This window comes from Hirundo rustica, chromosome Z (assembly GCF_015227805.2).
Source record: "Hirundo rustica isolate bHirRus1 chromosome Z, bHirRus1.pri.v3, whole genome shotgun sequence".
Classification (NCBI taxonomy): domain Eukaryota; kingdom Metazoa; phylum Chordata; class Aves; order Passeriformes; family Hirundinidae; genus Hirundo; species Hirundo rustica.
In genome coordinates this window covers 44,427,466-44,442,794 of record NC_053488.1, presented here as the reverse complement: position 1 = coordinate 44,442,794, position 15,329 = coordinate 44,427,466, and the positions used below count along the sequence as shown (strand labels likewise).

General features: G+C 38.3%; 1 protein-coding gene across 5 annotated transcripts in view; it reads left to right on the top strand.

Moving 5' to 3' along the window:
* CDC42SE2 (CDC42 small effector 2) overlaps window positions 1–15,329 on the top strand; it is a 95,726-nt gene that overhangs the window by 28,852 nt on the left and 51,545 nt on the right. Inside the window, exon 4 of one of the 5 annotated variants that reach the window (XM_040091080.2) lies at window positions 9,696–9,832. The exons of the other annotated variants lie outside the window; for them this stretch is intronic. The gene's annotated coding sequence lies outside the window, so the exon portion shown is untranslated. The remainder of the gene's footprint in view (window positions 1–9,695; window positions 9,833–15,329) is intronic. 5 annotated transcript variants of the gene reach the window in all.

Genomic DNA, 15,329 nt, shown 5'->3' with positions numbered 1-15,329 from the left:
TATTGTGATAATGGAGTTTCACAGCAGTTCTGTAGTGTGCAGACAGAGTGAAGTGTCTGCAAAGCTTCTTAGGCGTTTAGGGTAACTGGAGATAGGGGAAAGTGTCTCCATAGAACTAAAGAAAATAGTGTATCTTCTCTCCAAGTAAAAAAAAACCTTTAATTGTACCTCTTTTGTAAAAGGCAGTATGCTAATTTGGGCTGGTTTTGTCTTTTCAGAACTGGTGTAATGCCTGTTTTGTGGTCATTCACCACAGTAGTTCTTGAGAGAAAATGAACTTCTTGTACTGGTCAGTGGTTTCTATCTCTACATTGTTGCAATGAGGGCATGGGACAAGTTCTGCTGTGTTGAATGAGACTCCATCTGTGTTTTGAAAGGGGAGCATGTGCTGACCATGGCAGTGCCAGTAAAAGTAGTGGATTTGTGTATTAGTGAATCCTTACAGTATGACTTGTTCTCTGTAAGAGTTGGAGGCAGGATGTTGCTTCTGAATATATACTTACCTTGTGGTCTAAGGAACTAAGTAGTCACCAAGAAAAATTAACTAAGTTTACCTGTCAGAAGAGTAGAATAAGACACCAGATGGTGAGAGTAGTGTAGAAGGTTCTGGAAAAGCATTTATTTCCCAGGCTTAAACTTAAAACCATCTGATCTGTAGTCCATCAGGTGCAAAGCCTTGTAATTTACTGTGCTGTCTGTGGCTGCTTTGGGCCCTGAAGAAAGCTGGTAATCCTTCCTGATACAGAAAGCTGCAATAGTCATCACTGCAATTTTCCATATGACTTTGTAATCTATGTTACAGAAAACTGCCTGTTGTGTTGGCTGTCTGAAAAATCTGTAATTAATCTTCGGTAAAGGAACTTGTATTTCCCTGTTTCAAGTGGTAAATGGTTTTGAATTATGTGAGAAACACTTGAGTCTTCATGCTTATATTTATTTGGATTCTTACTCTGTATGGATGCAGCATTCTTTTCATAGTGAGGCAGCGCAAGTATTACACTTCACATTTGTTATTCAGGACTTTTCGAGTTATCAGCAGAGGTGCTCCATGCCTTGTGATTGCTGTGGCATGAGAAATACTATGGTCAAAACGTTGTTTATTTTTTAGGCTTCACTTAGGGTTTCTGCCTAGGTCAGAAGGTGGGGAACTAGAGGGAGGTGTGTTTTGTGTGTATTTCATTTGCCTTCCTTACCTGCTGGCAAGCGGGTAAATAACTAAAATAATGCAAGAGAGATTGCTCAGATACAGTATGCCTGTATGTATCACAGTTGCTGATACTGTTTTCACATATGTTTTCTTAAATAATCTCCTTTCTTCCCTTTCTTCCCTACCAAACAAATTCTCCTGCGCTAGGTCTTTGTACTTGAAAGAGTCCATTCGGCATGGATAAGCAAATATTGGCAGGTAATGTGATGGCCAAATTGTAGGGCCCACAGTGGGAGAAAGAATGTAACTTCATCACTGTGCCGTCTTACAGCAGTAAGATTTTGTATCTTGCTGATGAAACCTGCTGTAAGTAGATACTGTTTTGACCAGTACAGAATTTAATATTTAGTGGATCATTTTTTCTTGCCACATGTGTTCAGTGGAGGAGAGAAGTACAGATAATCTTGAGAAAGAGGAGAAATAAAGAAAGAAGTAGGTAAGAAACATCTGAAGACTCTGCTTGGGCTAGTGTGGGGACCTGGACAACATGGAGCAGAAGCAGAAAGCAAAAGCACGGGTTCCTCTATTAACAAAAATTGTAGGAACATGAAAGGAGTCCATAGCAAGAAGTACCTAGTTCTCTTTCAGTGGCTGTTTTTCGCCATCACTGCATAAAGAAGTGAACACAGCATGAAAGGGCTGCTTGGCTTGTTCTTTCTATTTTGTTTTCCAATGTTTTGCTCCTACCCCTGCTGTCCCAAGGATTTTACATGCCTGCTTCATAGTGCAGAACAGGAAGAACAGAGACAGCATAAAAGGAAAAGCACTAGAGACTGAGAATTGTGTAGCTTGACACACCTTGAGGGCAATTGTTTTGTTTGTTTGAAATAGCAGCTGAAAGATAAAAGTTGCACACAATTCTAATGTTAGTTTCAGCCGTAACAGCAGCATACTAGTGCAAGTATCTTGAGGAATGTACCTAGTAGTTTGGGGGTCATTTTTTCCAAGTTCTGCATCCTCTGTCACTCTAGTATCTTTATTTCTTTGAGATTTGAGCTGTACCAGATCAGTCCTCCTACAGAAGCTGGATACATAGACAAGAACAACAGAATAGTTACTAATTTTAAAAAACTCAAAACATATGGAATGCATCCATGGCAAAAATGTCAAGGTAAATTGAGAAATAGGGAAAATTGCTACAAATCCTTAGTTAATTTAATTTAAAGGAAAACAGTGTGTTATATGTCTTTACTTGGAATGTCATTCATAATAAAATTAATAGTAAAAAGTTAGTGATACACTAGTTCCCCTACATGCACACTTTCCAGATGCTTATTTGTACTTCTTCCTGTATCTTACCTTTTTAAATGTGAGGAGGTAGGGAAAATGTTCTTTGAGAAAGAGGGGGGTGGGAAATTTAGGTGAGGGGGCCAGATGAGAAAGTGCTTGTGAACTGTATGGAAGTGAAGGGGCATATTTTTCAGACATAGATGGATTAATCATCAGAATAACTTTATAAGGACACTAATGGATACTGTGTCATTTGTTTTCTTCAAATGGCATAAAAAAATTGCAAACAGACTAGAGGTTGAAGATCTTTGGTCATTACTTTAATGTCTCTTTGTGTGGAGTATTCGTTAATGGTGTTGCGGAGGCCTTTTCAGATGGGAAGCACACCTGTCCATTTATCACTGTTTCTGTTTGTAACTAGAAATTCCAAAGTAGGCTATCTTTAATTAATCTGGCATTTATCTACATAGTGAAGTTTCAAACTTCAGGGAGGTTTTTCCTGCTTCTTACTTTACAAAATAAAACAAGACCCCGAACAAACAAAAGTAGACTGAACATTCAGTCAGGGTAAATACAAAGCAGTACAAGCATATTAGTGGCCACAAATCAACCAGTGACTTAACTATATATTTATTTGTTGTTTAAAAATATATACTTTCAACTTAATAATGCTTGGGAAAGAGCAATTATGCAAAGAAATGCAGTTCTAGAATATATATCCATCAGAAAACAAGAAGTTATTAGTTTGGTTTTTTTTTAATACTAACTTTGGTAGGTCATTAGTAGCATTAATAACAGGTTTCTTTCCAAACTGTGTTTTGGTTTTTTAACCTGTTTTTCTTGTGCAGATTGTCTCATTTACAAGGCTTTTGACTCTATTTGTGATCTCAAGCTGTAAGTATAAAGTCTGTATCTTGAGGAAAAAAATGAGGCATTTTAAAATCCTGTTGTGTCATAATAAACAGTGAGAAATGAAGTGTTAACTGGCACACTTCTAGTCCTGTATTGTTGCCTTTTTGTAGTGAAGATTACAAATCTGCTTTCACGTTTAGCTTGGTGTGTACCTGGCAAGTAAGCATTGATAATTCTTAACAACTGTGTGTATGTTTTATTAGTGTTAACTAAAGAACAGACTGACTGTATCCATTAGGGGTTTGTTAGATGGTACAGGGAGTTTTGTCAAAGAGCTGCTGAGGATACTGCAGAGCTTTTATGAATATGCAAGACAGATACAAGTGGAATGACACTACTAAGAGGACATAAAACCTGGTAAATATATACTCTTATCTCTCCATGTGGATACTGTAATTTTGCCTTTCTAGTAGAGAAGTAGTTGTCACCGAGACACACAAAGCAGTCACACGCAGACAAGAGATTTTCGCAGAGGTCCTTCCGATCCCAGCTCCCAGCTGAGAGAGCCAAGAGAAGCAGAAGAGCCCCTTTGTTTATTTTTACTTTTTATATGTTTGTGGGTCTAGCAGAAGATTGGCTTTTTGGGGTTTCCACCCCTCAGCCTCAGTGGCCAGACCAATTGTCAGTTACAACTGTTTTCAGGTTAGAAATATGCAAACAAAGGACAGAGAATGAAAAACAAAGGATTTGTTTATATTACATCTGTGGGAAAGGTAGAAAACTTCTCTAATATTGTACAGTAACTAAAAGATCTGGCTCCATTTATGAAAATCAAAAGGCTAATAAAGAAACTCAGAAAAACCAGCGTAACAAGTAGTTTCCGTGGAAACTGCAGCCACTGCTGTATATTCGTATTATATATCCTTACTTCAGTCAGTCAGTCCACTTAAAGGACGATTAAACCTGCTCTTCTCTTAAAATTATGTTAATTGAGGAGCAGCATGTGTTACTGCTGGACATACACTTGTTATGTTTGTTCTGAGCAATAAAACTGTATAGTTGAAAAAATTCCCTTTAAAAATAATGTGGTTATGTCATGAAATTATCTGCATATTATTGTATTGCTAGAATGCAATGAAAGCTGATACCAAGGCAGATGTGTAGAGTTCTTGTTAAATCCATCACAAGTAAAAGTAATCAGCAGTGCATATTCAATGTGGGTTTTTTTTCAAGACATACTATTCAATGTACTGCAGAGTTCTGTGAGCAGAGTTCAGAAAAACTTTCGCTGAGGCTTATATCTGTTGCTTTATAAGAAAAGGTAACATATTTTACTTTTGTTATGTCTGTTCATAAAATTGTAAAAGATTAACTTACAGGATTTCAAAAACTGGTTTGTTAGCCTTTTGAAAGGGTCTCTGCCTTTAGCTTCTCTGAGTAGTTCCAATGCCCCACCTCTGTGAGAAAATACACACTTAAATCCTTAAAATGGTGGAAATGTGTGTGCTTAGAGCAAACTTGACTCTGCATACCCTTGGCTGTCTTAAAATACAGTTGTTGCATGCCTTAGTTTCCCATGCATATAAAGAGAAAGAGGTCAGGAGACTTCCTTAAAGTCTATACCTGCCATGAGCCTCATGTTTATTTATTTGGTTTCAACAATTAAACTAATTCCTGTTAAATACTAGAAATTATGGGTTTTTTACGGTAACTACCAGCCCTTGCTGTGACAATCCTGTCTCAAAATTGACATCACAAATTATATCAAAGATGTCACCGGATCTAAGATGATGAATCATGCGTGTTTAGAATGCTGGGAATATATAAAGTTCAGGGAAAAAGCTATAGGCTGCTTAACTGCTTGGTACTATTTCTCAAAGTTTTGGCCAAGTCTTTGAAGTGTTACTGAATCAATTTCCTTTTTTTTTGTTTTTTGTTTTTTGTTTTTGGTAATGTGGCTTTTTAGCATACATCAAGAGCCTTTTCATTTCTTCCCCCACTGAATAATGTGCTAAAACTTCCATTGCTTGCCTGTTGAGACTGTTGTACAGTTTAGAAAAATAGAATAGAAATGTTTTTTTTGGTAATAGCCTTCTGTTTTTTCCCCTGTACCATTTAACTTGATTTAATGAATTAATTGATTAAGTCTTATTGGAGTAGTAAGGGGAGTCTGGAGTCTAGGTGTTAGAGTACAAAAGTGCTGTTTTGCAAACCTGCTGTAGAAAGTAATAACACAGTTATATCAACAATGTCCTTTGTATTTTGGACATAATAATTATTTTTCTAATTCAAGTTGTGTTTTATGCTTTCATCTGAAAGCATAAAGTTCAAATAAAAACCTTTTATGTTTGATAAATAAGCTAGATAACTTGATCTCATGTTTATCCTTCATAATTTAACTTTGGTTTTTTAATTTATTGGTGAAGACACTGTACTGGTCTCTTAATTGTTCACAGTGATTATAAATACTCCCTTAACAGAGGGTTTTCTAGCTCTCATCAACTAAATGAGAAATCCACATCTATGCTCAGCTTAGGCACCTCTGTTTCCTTTCAGAGCAACAGTGTCTTTCTGTGATATTGACAGACAGGTGTCATACAAGGTATCTCACTTAATGACATTCTCTGGGCTTGTTTGTGCTATGTTGTAGCTGACAAGTTACTCAGTATTTTAGAATAGAAGCCATTTATGAGCACAGTGCTGTTCTAAAGAATTTACTTAGGCCAAACACAAAATCTCTTAAGTCCCTGTTTTTTTTGTTGTTGTTACATTTATATAGCAATAGTTATTTTAGTTTTGACATGATGCAGCTCTGATTTCTTTGTGCTGGATAGCAGTATACTGCATTTTTCAGGAGAAAAAACACTTGTTTGACCAATTCGTAGCTAGGCCGTATCTGCTTTTCAATTATCACATCTTAAAACCAGTTAGATTTAGCTCTGGATGCCCAACTGTCAACACTACCCTGATGGCTATGGAAGGTTGAGGTACGAGAACGAATGAGGGGCAGGGAGGCATTTTGGGAAGGGCCATGCTCTGAGGCTTGGCCAGTCTGGGTCATAGCTGTCTGTGGCAGTTGTAGCAGCTGGTCCAGACTCACTTTCTGTAGTATGCTCCAGAATTTTGTCTGTTGTAGCTAACGCAGCTCTGCTTGTGCAGGTCAGCTCCCTCACATGTAGCCGCACTTGGCTGAGGTGCATGCCATCATGGAATGTGGATGAAGTATAGTGCAATGATTATGCATGAAATCACATCTCAGACAACTAAACACCTGCCTCTTCTTTAGGTATAGTGTATGTAACCAGAGGCACATCTAGTCTCATATCCACTGTGTTCTTCATTGTCTTCTTTTTTTCCCCCTTTCCAGAATATGTTTTCTGATTTCTTAGTTAATAAATTGGCTTCTAATCTGTGAATTATGTTAAGAACACATTCAAAGGCAGAAGTTGTTGTGTAGGAATGTGACTAACTGAAAGCTAAAGGGAATTAAGCAGCAAATGCTGTCTGGCCTTGAGCTAAATAATTAAATACCCATATTTGGGGGCTGGGAGGATTGTGATGTGGTTCTTTGTGTGCTTTTTTGTGTGGTTAAGATTTTTTGGGAACATCTTATGTTGCTGTGATAGTTACTTACTAATTCAGAATAGAACTCTCTGATCAGTCCAAGAAAATTAACCTGATAAGAAGAGCTGGGTGCCTTGTTAATTTTTGTTCACTGAAATTGGGGTTTAATTAAGACTCCAGATAGCACAAGCTCTGTGTTTGACTCTGCACTCACAATATCTTTTTCTGAACAGATACAGAGTTTTTCTAACTGCGCCTAATTGAGAAACAGGTAACTTTGTTGTGAATTGAGTTTTAGCATACAGAAAACATCTTCTACCAACCGTAAGGTTAACAGTTTGCCTTCACGTTCCCTGGATTAATTGAGAAAAAAAAAAAAAAATGTAATTTAACTCCTCTTCAAAAGAGGTTGTATTTAGTAGCTGGCATGACTCAGCTTTGCAAATGTCGTGTTTTGTCTTCAGGGAATATAATTTTTCTTGTGTGACACGAACTTAATCTGGAATGTATTGGGTAAATAATAATAGAAAGAGTGTTTCTGTGGCAAAATATGCTTAAGAGCATACAAAAATAATTTTTAAGGAAAGGAACTAACAGCAGGTGCGTGAGTACATCAAAGCCAGCTGGCTGAAGTTACTTCTGCAGTCAGAATGAATGAGTGAATCAGATTTTGTTTGTGGGAGAAAAAGAAAACCTTAGTAATCTAGGTATCCATCCATTTTCTCCTTCAGCTTTTAAAAATGTCTGCTGCCTGCATCGAGGGTGCTTGCAGAGGTACATAACATCCATGAGGCTGTACACGCAGGTTGGAATGCTATGTGAGCTCCCTGAGCCAGGGCTTGCCTCCTGGGGTGAAGTCTGGAGCCAGCTGGATTCCCAGTGGCTGCACCCTTGGCCAAGAACATGCTCCAGATCTTGGCAGCATACCTGTTAATCCGGGTATTGTCCCCTGCTGTCACACAGCACAGATCTTAAGCAAACCAAATGCTTCTGTTTCACAGAAAACTTTCAAGCTGATGCTGAAATAGACACCACCAAGAAAGTTATTATCTTGAGGGCAGGCAAGGGACCACATGCTGAATCCAGATGTATCCTGGAAAGTTTCTCTGGCTGTGTTCTGAGGAACAAAACAGGAAGTGTCCAGGTATAATATCCTCTCATGTGTATTAATGTAACTTAGAGAAAATACTTTTTATCACAGAGAACAGAGGGTTATTCAGTTGATAAACTTTATTTTTTACAATTTATTTCATAGGAATGTGGTTTTGGCAGTTAAAGAAATTGAGATTTGGTTGATTTTTTGTTTTGTATGAAAAAAAACCAACAAAACCAAAGCTCAGAATGTAAAAGAGCAATTTTTAATGCTATGAAGCATGTTTTAAGCATATTTAAATAAATGCAGTTAGTAGGCTCTTGGAAAAGATATGACAGTTTGTGACATGGGATGATCTGCAATTTATTAGTATATAGTTGACAGAATGAATTTATGTCTGTTAGATTATATCCTATCTGTGAATATGCCTGTTCTTTAAGAGGATGTTGCTTGTAGTTTCTGTCTACTGTATAACAGTGCATTTTTGAAGTTGTTAATATAACTAGCAGTTCACTGCGGACTTCAAATAATGTCACCCTGTGGTTATTTGCTGCCAGAGTGTGCTTTTCACATTACTTACTTACTTCCTTACAGTGAGAAGCTAAGAATGGAGATACATAAGGTTTCTTCCATATTTAGTGAAAAAGTACTGCAAGTTGTTTATGGCTTTGTCAGCAGCTTTCAGTTTCAGGAGCTGAAATGAATCTGTTTAAGATTTACTGGTATGAACAAGCTAATTTAAAGCTCATAGCAAAAATTACTTGTAGTCTTGGTACGTTTGTTCTAGTTTTTCCTTTCCCTGGATACCTGTCAATGCAGGTAAGCCATACACCACTGTATATGTGGGTGTTTCCTGAGAAAATCAAACTGTTTGAGGTTTGCAGGGGTTGCACTGGTTTTACTACAGTGGCTGTAGAGTTCCAGGTGGGTTTTACTCTGCCACTGAGGTGTTACCCACAGGATGTTTCTCAAATGGACATTTTTAACAGTAATGGCCTTTTTGTGGATACATGGAACACAAGTCAGTGTTCTTTGGCAAGATAGGCAGCTCTTTTCTGAGGAGACCATCTAGTTTCCTTTGGGTTCAGATTGCAGAACAGCAGTAACTGTTCTGCTGAGAATATGTGCTTTGTTAAAATGTTTCTGGAACATTTTTAAACTCCCTTTTTTGTATAGCACTTTGTTTCTTAACTAGGTCAGTAATTCTGATACCTTTAATGAAATTGCATCGAAGTATTGAAAATTTGTGCACCATGTGTTTTTATTTTAAGCAAACTCTATGTACTTAGTTATTTTTCTGCATATGTAGAAAAGATGGTATAGTGTCTTTTGGGCGTAAAACTGGACATCTCTACCTGGTTTCCTGTTTTATTTTTCTATATTTTAATAACTTATAATTGAACTTAATTTGGTAAAGTTGTTCATATTTTCTAATGTATAAAATGCCATGTGGCAGGTGAACTAATAGGCTTTTATTAGTGATTACATGGTGATCAAATTACTATTCATCAAGGATGAATGGAAATTAAATGGTAATCGATTAAGCAGTAACGGAATGCAAACTAAGCAGTGATTTAACACAGTTTTCAAGGTGAGAAGGACTGGTAACTACAGGCCTGTCAGTCTCACTTCAAAACCTGGTGTGGGAATTACTGAAAAACATCTTACGGACAACGCAATCGTTGGTCACAACCAGCATGAGTTCATGAGGGGAAAGACCTGTTTGCTAAACTTAATTTTCTTTTACAGGGTAACCTACCCAGTTGACCAAGCAAAGCCAGTTGATGTAATCTTTTTGGATTTCTGTAAACCTTTTGACACTGTCTCACAGTATCCTTCTGGACAAAATGTTCAGCGCACAGCTGGATAAACACATCATGTGATGGGTGAGCAGCTGGCTCGTGGGTTGGGCACAAAGGGTTACAGTGAATAGGGGGGTGACATCAGACTGGTGACCTGCCACTTGTGGGGTTCTGTGGGGCTCCATCTTAGGGACAGTGCTCTTTAATGTTTTAAAAAATGGTCTGAATGCAGGTATTGAGTAAGTTGTATTATATTAAGTAGCTTTACTTTTTATACTAAATTAAGAGAGGCGGTGGACTCCCTTGAGGGTGCAGAGGCCCTGCAGAGAGATCAGGATAGACTAGAGAGCTGGACTATCACCAGCCATATGAAATGTAAACTGAGCAAATACCAGATTCTGCATCTGATCCAAAGTAATGCTACTTGAATGCACAAATTGGGGTGCAAGAGTCTGAAAAGCAGCCATCCAGAAACAGAATTGGAAAGAGATCTGGGGCTTAGTTTTATGACAAGTTGAACATGAACATGAGTCAGTGGAGGAGGGCCAGCCCTGTTCTGAGGTGCATCAGGCACAGCATTTCCAGCCGGGCAAGGGACGGGATTGTCTTGCTCTGCTCTGCACTGGGGCAGCCTCACCTTGAGTGCTGGGGGCTGTTTGAGTGTCACAATTTAAGGACATAAAGCTATTAGAGAGGGAAGGGGGACCAAGATGGTGGTAGGTCTCAACGACAAGACTTCTGAAGATTGGCTAAGGTGACTTGGTTTGTTCAGCTTGGAAAAGATAAGGCTGAGGGAGTGACTGGTTCTGTTGGCTCGTGGTAAGACATGGCCTAGATTCCTTACTTCCTGTGAAGATAAGGCCTAGCAGAGTTCTGTACAGCCGGGCTGACTTCAGTCAGACCTTCTTATTGATGATGTCTGAATCAAAGCACTCTTCACTCAGAATGGGTTCATCCATCGGGGTCTTGCTGAACAACAAACTTGACCTCCAACCAAAAAATTAGTAAGCACCTGTCTGTGTATCTATCACAAAACGAAAGTCAGTGAAGATTTTCAAGATTTTGCTTGTAGTTACATCTTTTTCATACTCTGTGGAGGTAAACATTTTTATCAGTGTCAGCAGCAAGACGTCTCTGTGGTCAAGAACTTATTTTAAAGAGTAAAGTAAATACTCAAATTCAACTCCATATTGAAGATAATTTCCAGTGAATTTGTTGGGGAAAAAGAGAATCAAAGAGCAGTAATTCCTTTTAATTAATATGCATTATTCATGTACATTATATGAATCAAGCTGAAATTTGAAGACAGTCACAAAAGAAGATATTTGGGGAATTACAGTATTTCTTCCATGATAAAAAGCCCTGTATAGGTACTAGTGTTGTTGCCAGTAATGAGGTATAGCTCTCAGCATGTGCAATGTCTTAGTGAGAGCAACTGTGTGTATAAAAAGATCTGAGGAGTTTCTTATTTTTCTCTCTTTTATAAATTTCATTCCCTTTTGAAAAAGGAGTGGTCCTGCCAGCAAAAAACCAAAATAATGGTATTGACCTGAAAAATGTTATTTCATACTGACTGCAACTCTTATATATGACTTTTTTTTACCAGGTGTCCCTAGAAACTTTTTAGTTTGTAATTGTTCTCCTTAGTCCAGGCTGGCTGGCTGAAGTTTGTAGAGGTAAAAGCTTGTTAACTTTTTGATTGATATTTTTCATGCTTGCTGGATATATAGCATGAGAACCTTAGCCATAGGAATAAAATACTTTATGATTGCTGCAGTTACCTATTCTAGGTTGTGTGTGTGGCTTTGTATGGGCATGTGCACACACATGCAGTCATAGTATTTAGCAGGTTCTTTGTGTGTAGAAGTGTCTGAAAGGGGTTTTCTGTGCTCTGGAAGCATAGCAGTTCTCTGTGTGTGCTTCTCAGGAGCTGTATTTCAGTTCATCATTTTCTTTGCACTTGTTTAAGTGTTACAGAATTAGAATACTCCTACACGCATTATGGTATACTTAAATTATGGTACTTGGACCAGATTTCTTTGTTGCTATAGATATGTCTGGATTTTCCTTTCTTTTAAGAAATGTCTGGAGACAGGAAAAAAAAAAACACATTTATTGCTGTACACTGCTAGAAAAAGATGAAACCTGACCTTCCTGTCTAGGCATTGCTTTGTGCTGTGTGTTACACATTAATGTACTCGCTATTGATGGAGAAGAGGAAAAAGCCAAGCATGTTACCCATTTTCCTCTTCTCCACATGGTCTGGTCTGAAACTACACATGATGCAAAAATCCTTACAAAAAATCCTGTATGGTAAGGATTTTTACATGAATGCAGGTTTCTGACTAGAACATTCTTTATGAGACTTGGTTTGTGAATCTACTGGCGCTGCTTCCCAGAGCAAAATATAAACAGGCCCAGTTAGCACTTGCCACCGCTAACAAGTTCTAAAATTTCTTTGCTTTCTGGCTCTGCCATATGCCCCAGTTATATCCTGCTTCTACTGCTGAACTTGGGTGGTATTTCTGCACCACTTTCTGTCTGAAGATGGACTGCATGTAAAATAAACTGAGTGTTTAATACACCGTTCTCAAGTGTCTAGTCAGGAAAAATTTATACCACTTTGGACCAGTCGGAGCTTAATTTAGGCTTGTATACGTGTGTCTTGTGTGAGTGCTCTTCCAAGGAGCAAAGTAACAGTGGTAGAAGTTGAAGCCAAGAGAGATGTCACCTGTATTAAGATGTAGTCATTCAAGTGAGTTCTGACAAGAGACTACTGCTTCTTGGGAATCGGTACACTTGAAAAACTGGACTGCATGAACTCACAGGCCTCTGCCTACAACTTCTGTGTCCTGAATTGCACTTCTACTCTAGAGTATCCCAAAGTACCTTTGAAAATGTAACTTTGAAGTTTCTTTAAGCCATCTTCCGTGTGCCTATCTGTGGACGCATACACAGAGTTCAAGTCATCTAAGCAAACTAATAATAGAGAAATTATAAAAGAGCTAGAGAGCAAATATTAATAACTGGTAAAGCCTTAAATTGTAATAGATTAAAAATATGCTGTTTTTTGAAGAAAAACCTACTTCTGTTTTGTTGTTTGCAAGCTGTGGAACTGACAGTTAAAGCAGAGACATCCTGCTGATGCCCTCTTCTTCCCATTTGAAACATGCATTGTCACATGCCAAGGAGGAATTGAAGAGGGGTGATTCATTTGGCTTTTCAGATGACCACGTGTGAATCCTGGGTAGTTTCCCCGGGTAACAGAGTGAAATTGACTTATCCAGTCCCACAAAATTTGAGACTGCTTTTGCTTACTGCATTTGGTCTCGTAGTTGTTTTGTACTTGAATGGGAGGTTGGAAAGTGATGTCCAGGTGTTAGATAAATTACTTTTAAGTAGAATTGCCGTGTTAAGATTTAGGCTTTGACATTCTTCTGTGATCTCAGACCCAGGGGGAGTTGACAAAGCTTGGAAAGAGGAATGTACTGCTGATAGTGGAGAAAAACAAAGCAGAATTTATGTGCCACAAGGACTTTTGGCACAACTCCTATGATAAGGAAGAAACTAATAAAGCAAACACAGCAGCTGTGCTGAGTCTAGCGCAAACTGGGTAAAAAGTAATTCAGGCAGAGGGATATGGGGAGCCCACCAACTAAAGAAACCTACTTACTCAGGAGAAAGTCTGACCATATGGACTACTTAGCATGAGAATCATTTAACCAGTAGAAGGTAGTACTAATTAAAGAGAACTGTGTAACTTGTAGCCAGTGAGCTGTGATTTCTTTGTGTGCTGAAATGTATAAATGGTGTAAAGTTTTGATGATTAGGGAGCCAGCCTTTTGTGAGCTACCACTTAGCTCATACTTTGCGCAAAATAGAATAAAAAAATAGAGATCCCATGTCTCAGTGTGTAGATTGGCACTGCTCACCAGGCATTTGGGACAACAGAAGCGGCAGCAATAATTTGGAGAAGTGCATTAAGAAGTCTTTTGATACAACATCAGGCTTGAGTTGTGGTGCTGTTTTACAATGGCTGGTTAAAATGTGTAGTAGTGATATGGTGTGCTATAGTGATACATTTTTCTACATGAAACACTTACTGTACTGTTAGGAGTTTGCCTCTGTGAACTCTTCCACTTTTAATGACCCTTTTCTTCTCTTGTTCGCACTTAACTCCTTGTCCCAAACTTTCCTTGGAAATTGCTTTGATGTGTTATTTTCCTGTGGAAAAACAACCAATATAAATGCTGTCAGTGATGTTTTTTATCTTTTTATCTATTGTCATACTGAATGCAGATGAGGGGCCCTTCAGTATCTTGTCTGCCCTGTAGTATGTCATGAGCATAGATTGTTCCATTCTTTCTAATGCTACACTGTTTTTAAAATTATGGTCTCCCTGGATGCCAATCTTGTGGATTCCCCATCATTACAGGAGGAGTAATAACTAGGCATTCTTCAGGAAGGTTTGTTTGGGGGGTTTCTTTCTTTCCATCCTTTACCAAAATGGTATGTTGTTGATGGTTTGCCTTGAACCATTACTTTGCCCTGTTTGTGTTTTTTCCTCCCTGGCTGGTATTACCTGTTAGAAGTAACAAGGAGGCCAGCTGAGAAAAGCATTGCTTTTCCTTCTGTAGGACTTGCCACTTAAGAAGGAAACGTTATTGACCAACTAAAACTTTGTCTAACAGCATTTTTTTTTTTTTTTAATGCAAATAGGAAGTCAGTATGAAATCAGATTTTCTAAAACATAGGAGTGAATTCTCAGAGGCTTCTCACTTGTTCTTGGGTGACTGTTCTTGCAGGTAGGGCAGAATATGCCTAGACTATATCTTAGGTAGGACAGAACATATTTATTAAGTCTTTGGTTTGCCTTCCTATTCTTTAGTAAAAATTTTGGATGGTTAGTTTTCCATTAGTCTTCCTGTATTTTCATAGTGCAGAACTACTAGATGTTCAGTGCTGTGGTTTCAAGAGAAGTAGGTTGCCATGGGCATGTAAGTGTGGGAAATAGTATGCACTATGAATTGGTTGTTTCAGAAAGATGCATTGAACCCATATGTATCAAAACTAGTCATTAATTAAAGACAGGAGGAAGCCTGAAATGGAACTGGACATGAAGAATTTTAATGTAACTAGGTGATACTGTCTTGTTTGTTGGTTCTGTGCACAAGATAGTAAGGACCTTTTAAGGGCTGGATCCCTCAGATGAAATAAATAAATGTTTTATTAGGGCTACAGAGTAAAACTCAGGCAGTTGCCAGTGGGAGTGTAAAAAGAAAAAAGTAAAAATGTTCAAAGGCTTTCTGCTTTAAAGTCATAACTGGCACTTGCACATGTGTTCTTTCTTTGGGGAGCTGTTCTTTCCTTGACAGAGTTGTGTGCTTTCCTGCTGTCCCCTTCTTTACAGCTCCCCCTCATGCCATCAGCAACCTGATAAGGAAAACCTAGTATTTCTCCTTAGAAACTTGCTATGGTTTCCTTCCTGTATCTTTTGCTGCCCTCCCATGTATGATTCCAGGTGGGTGCACTTGTTGCAGGGGATCTTGTGATGGCTTCCTGCAAACTGAAAGCACAAAAA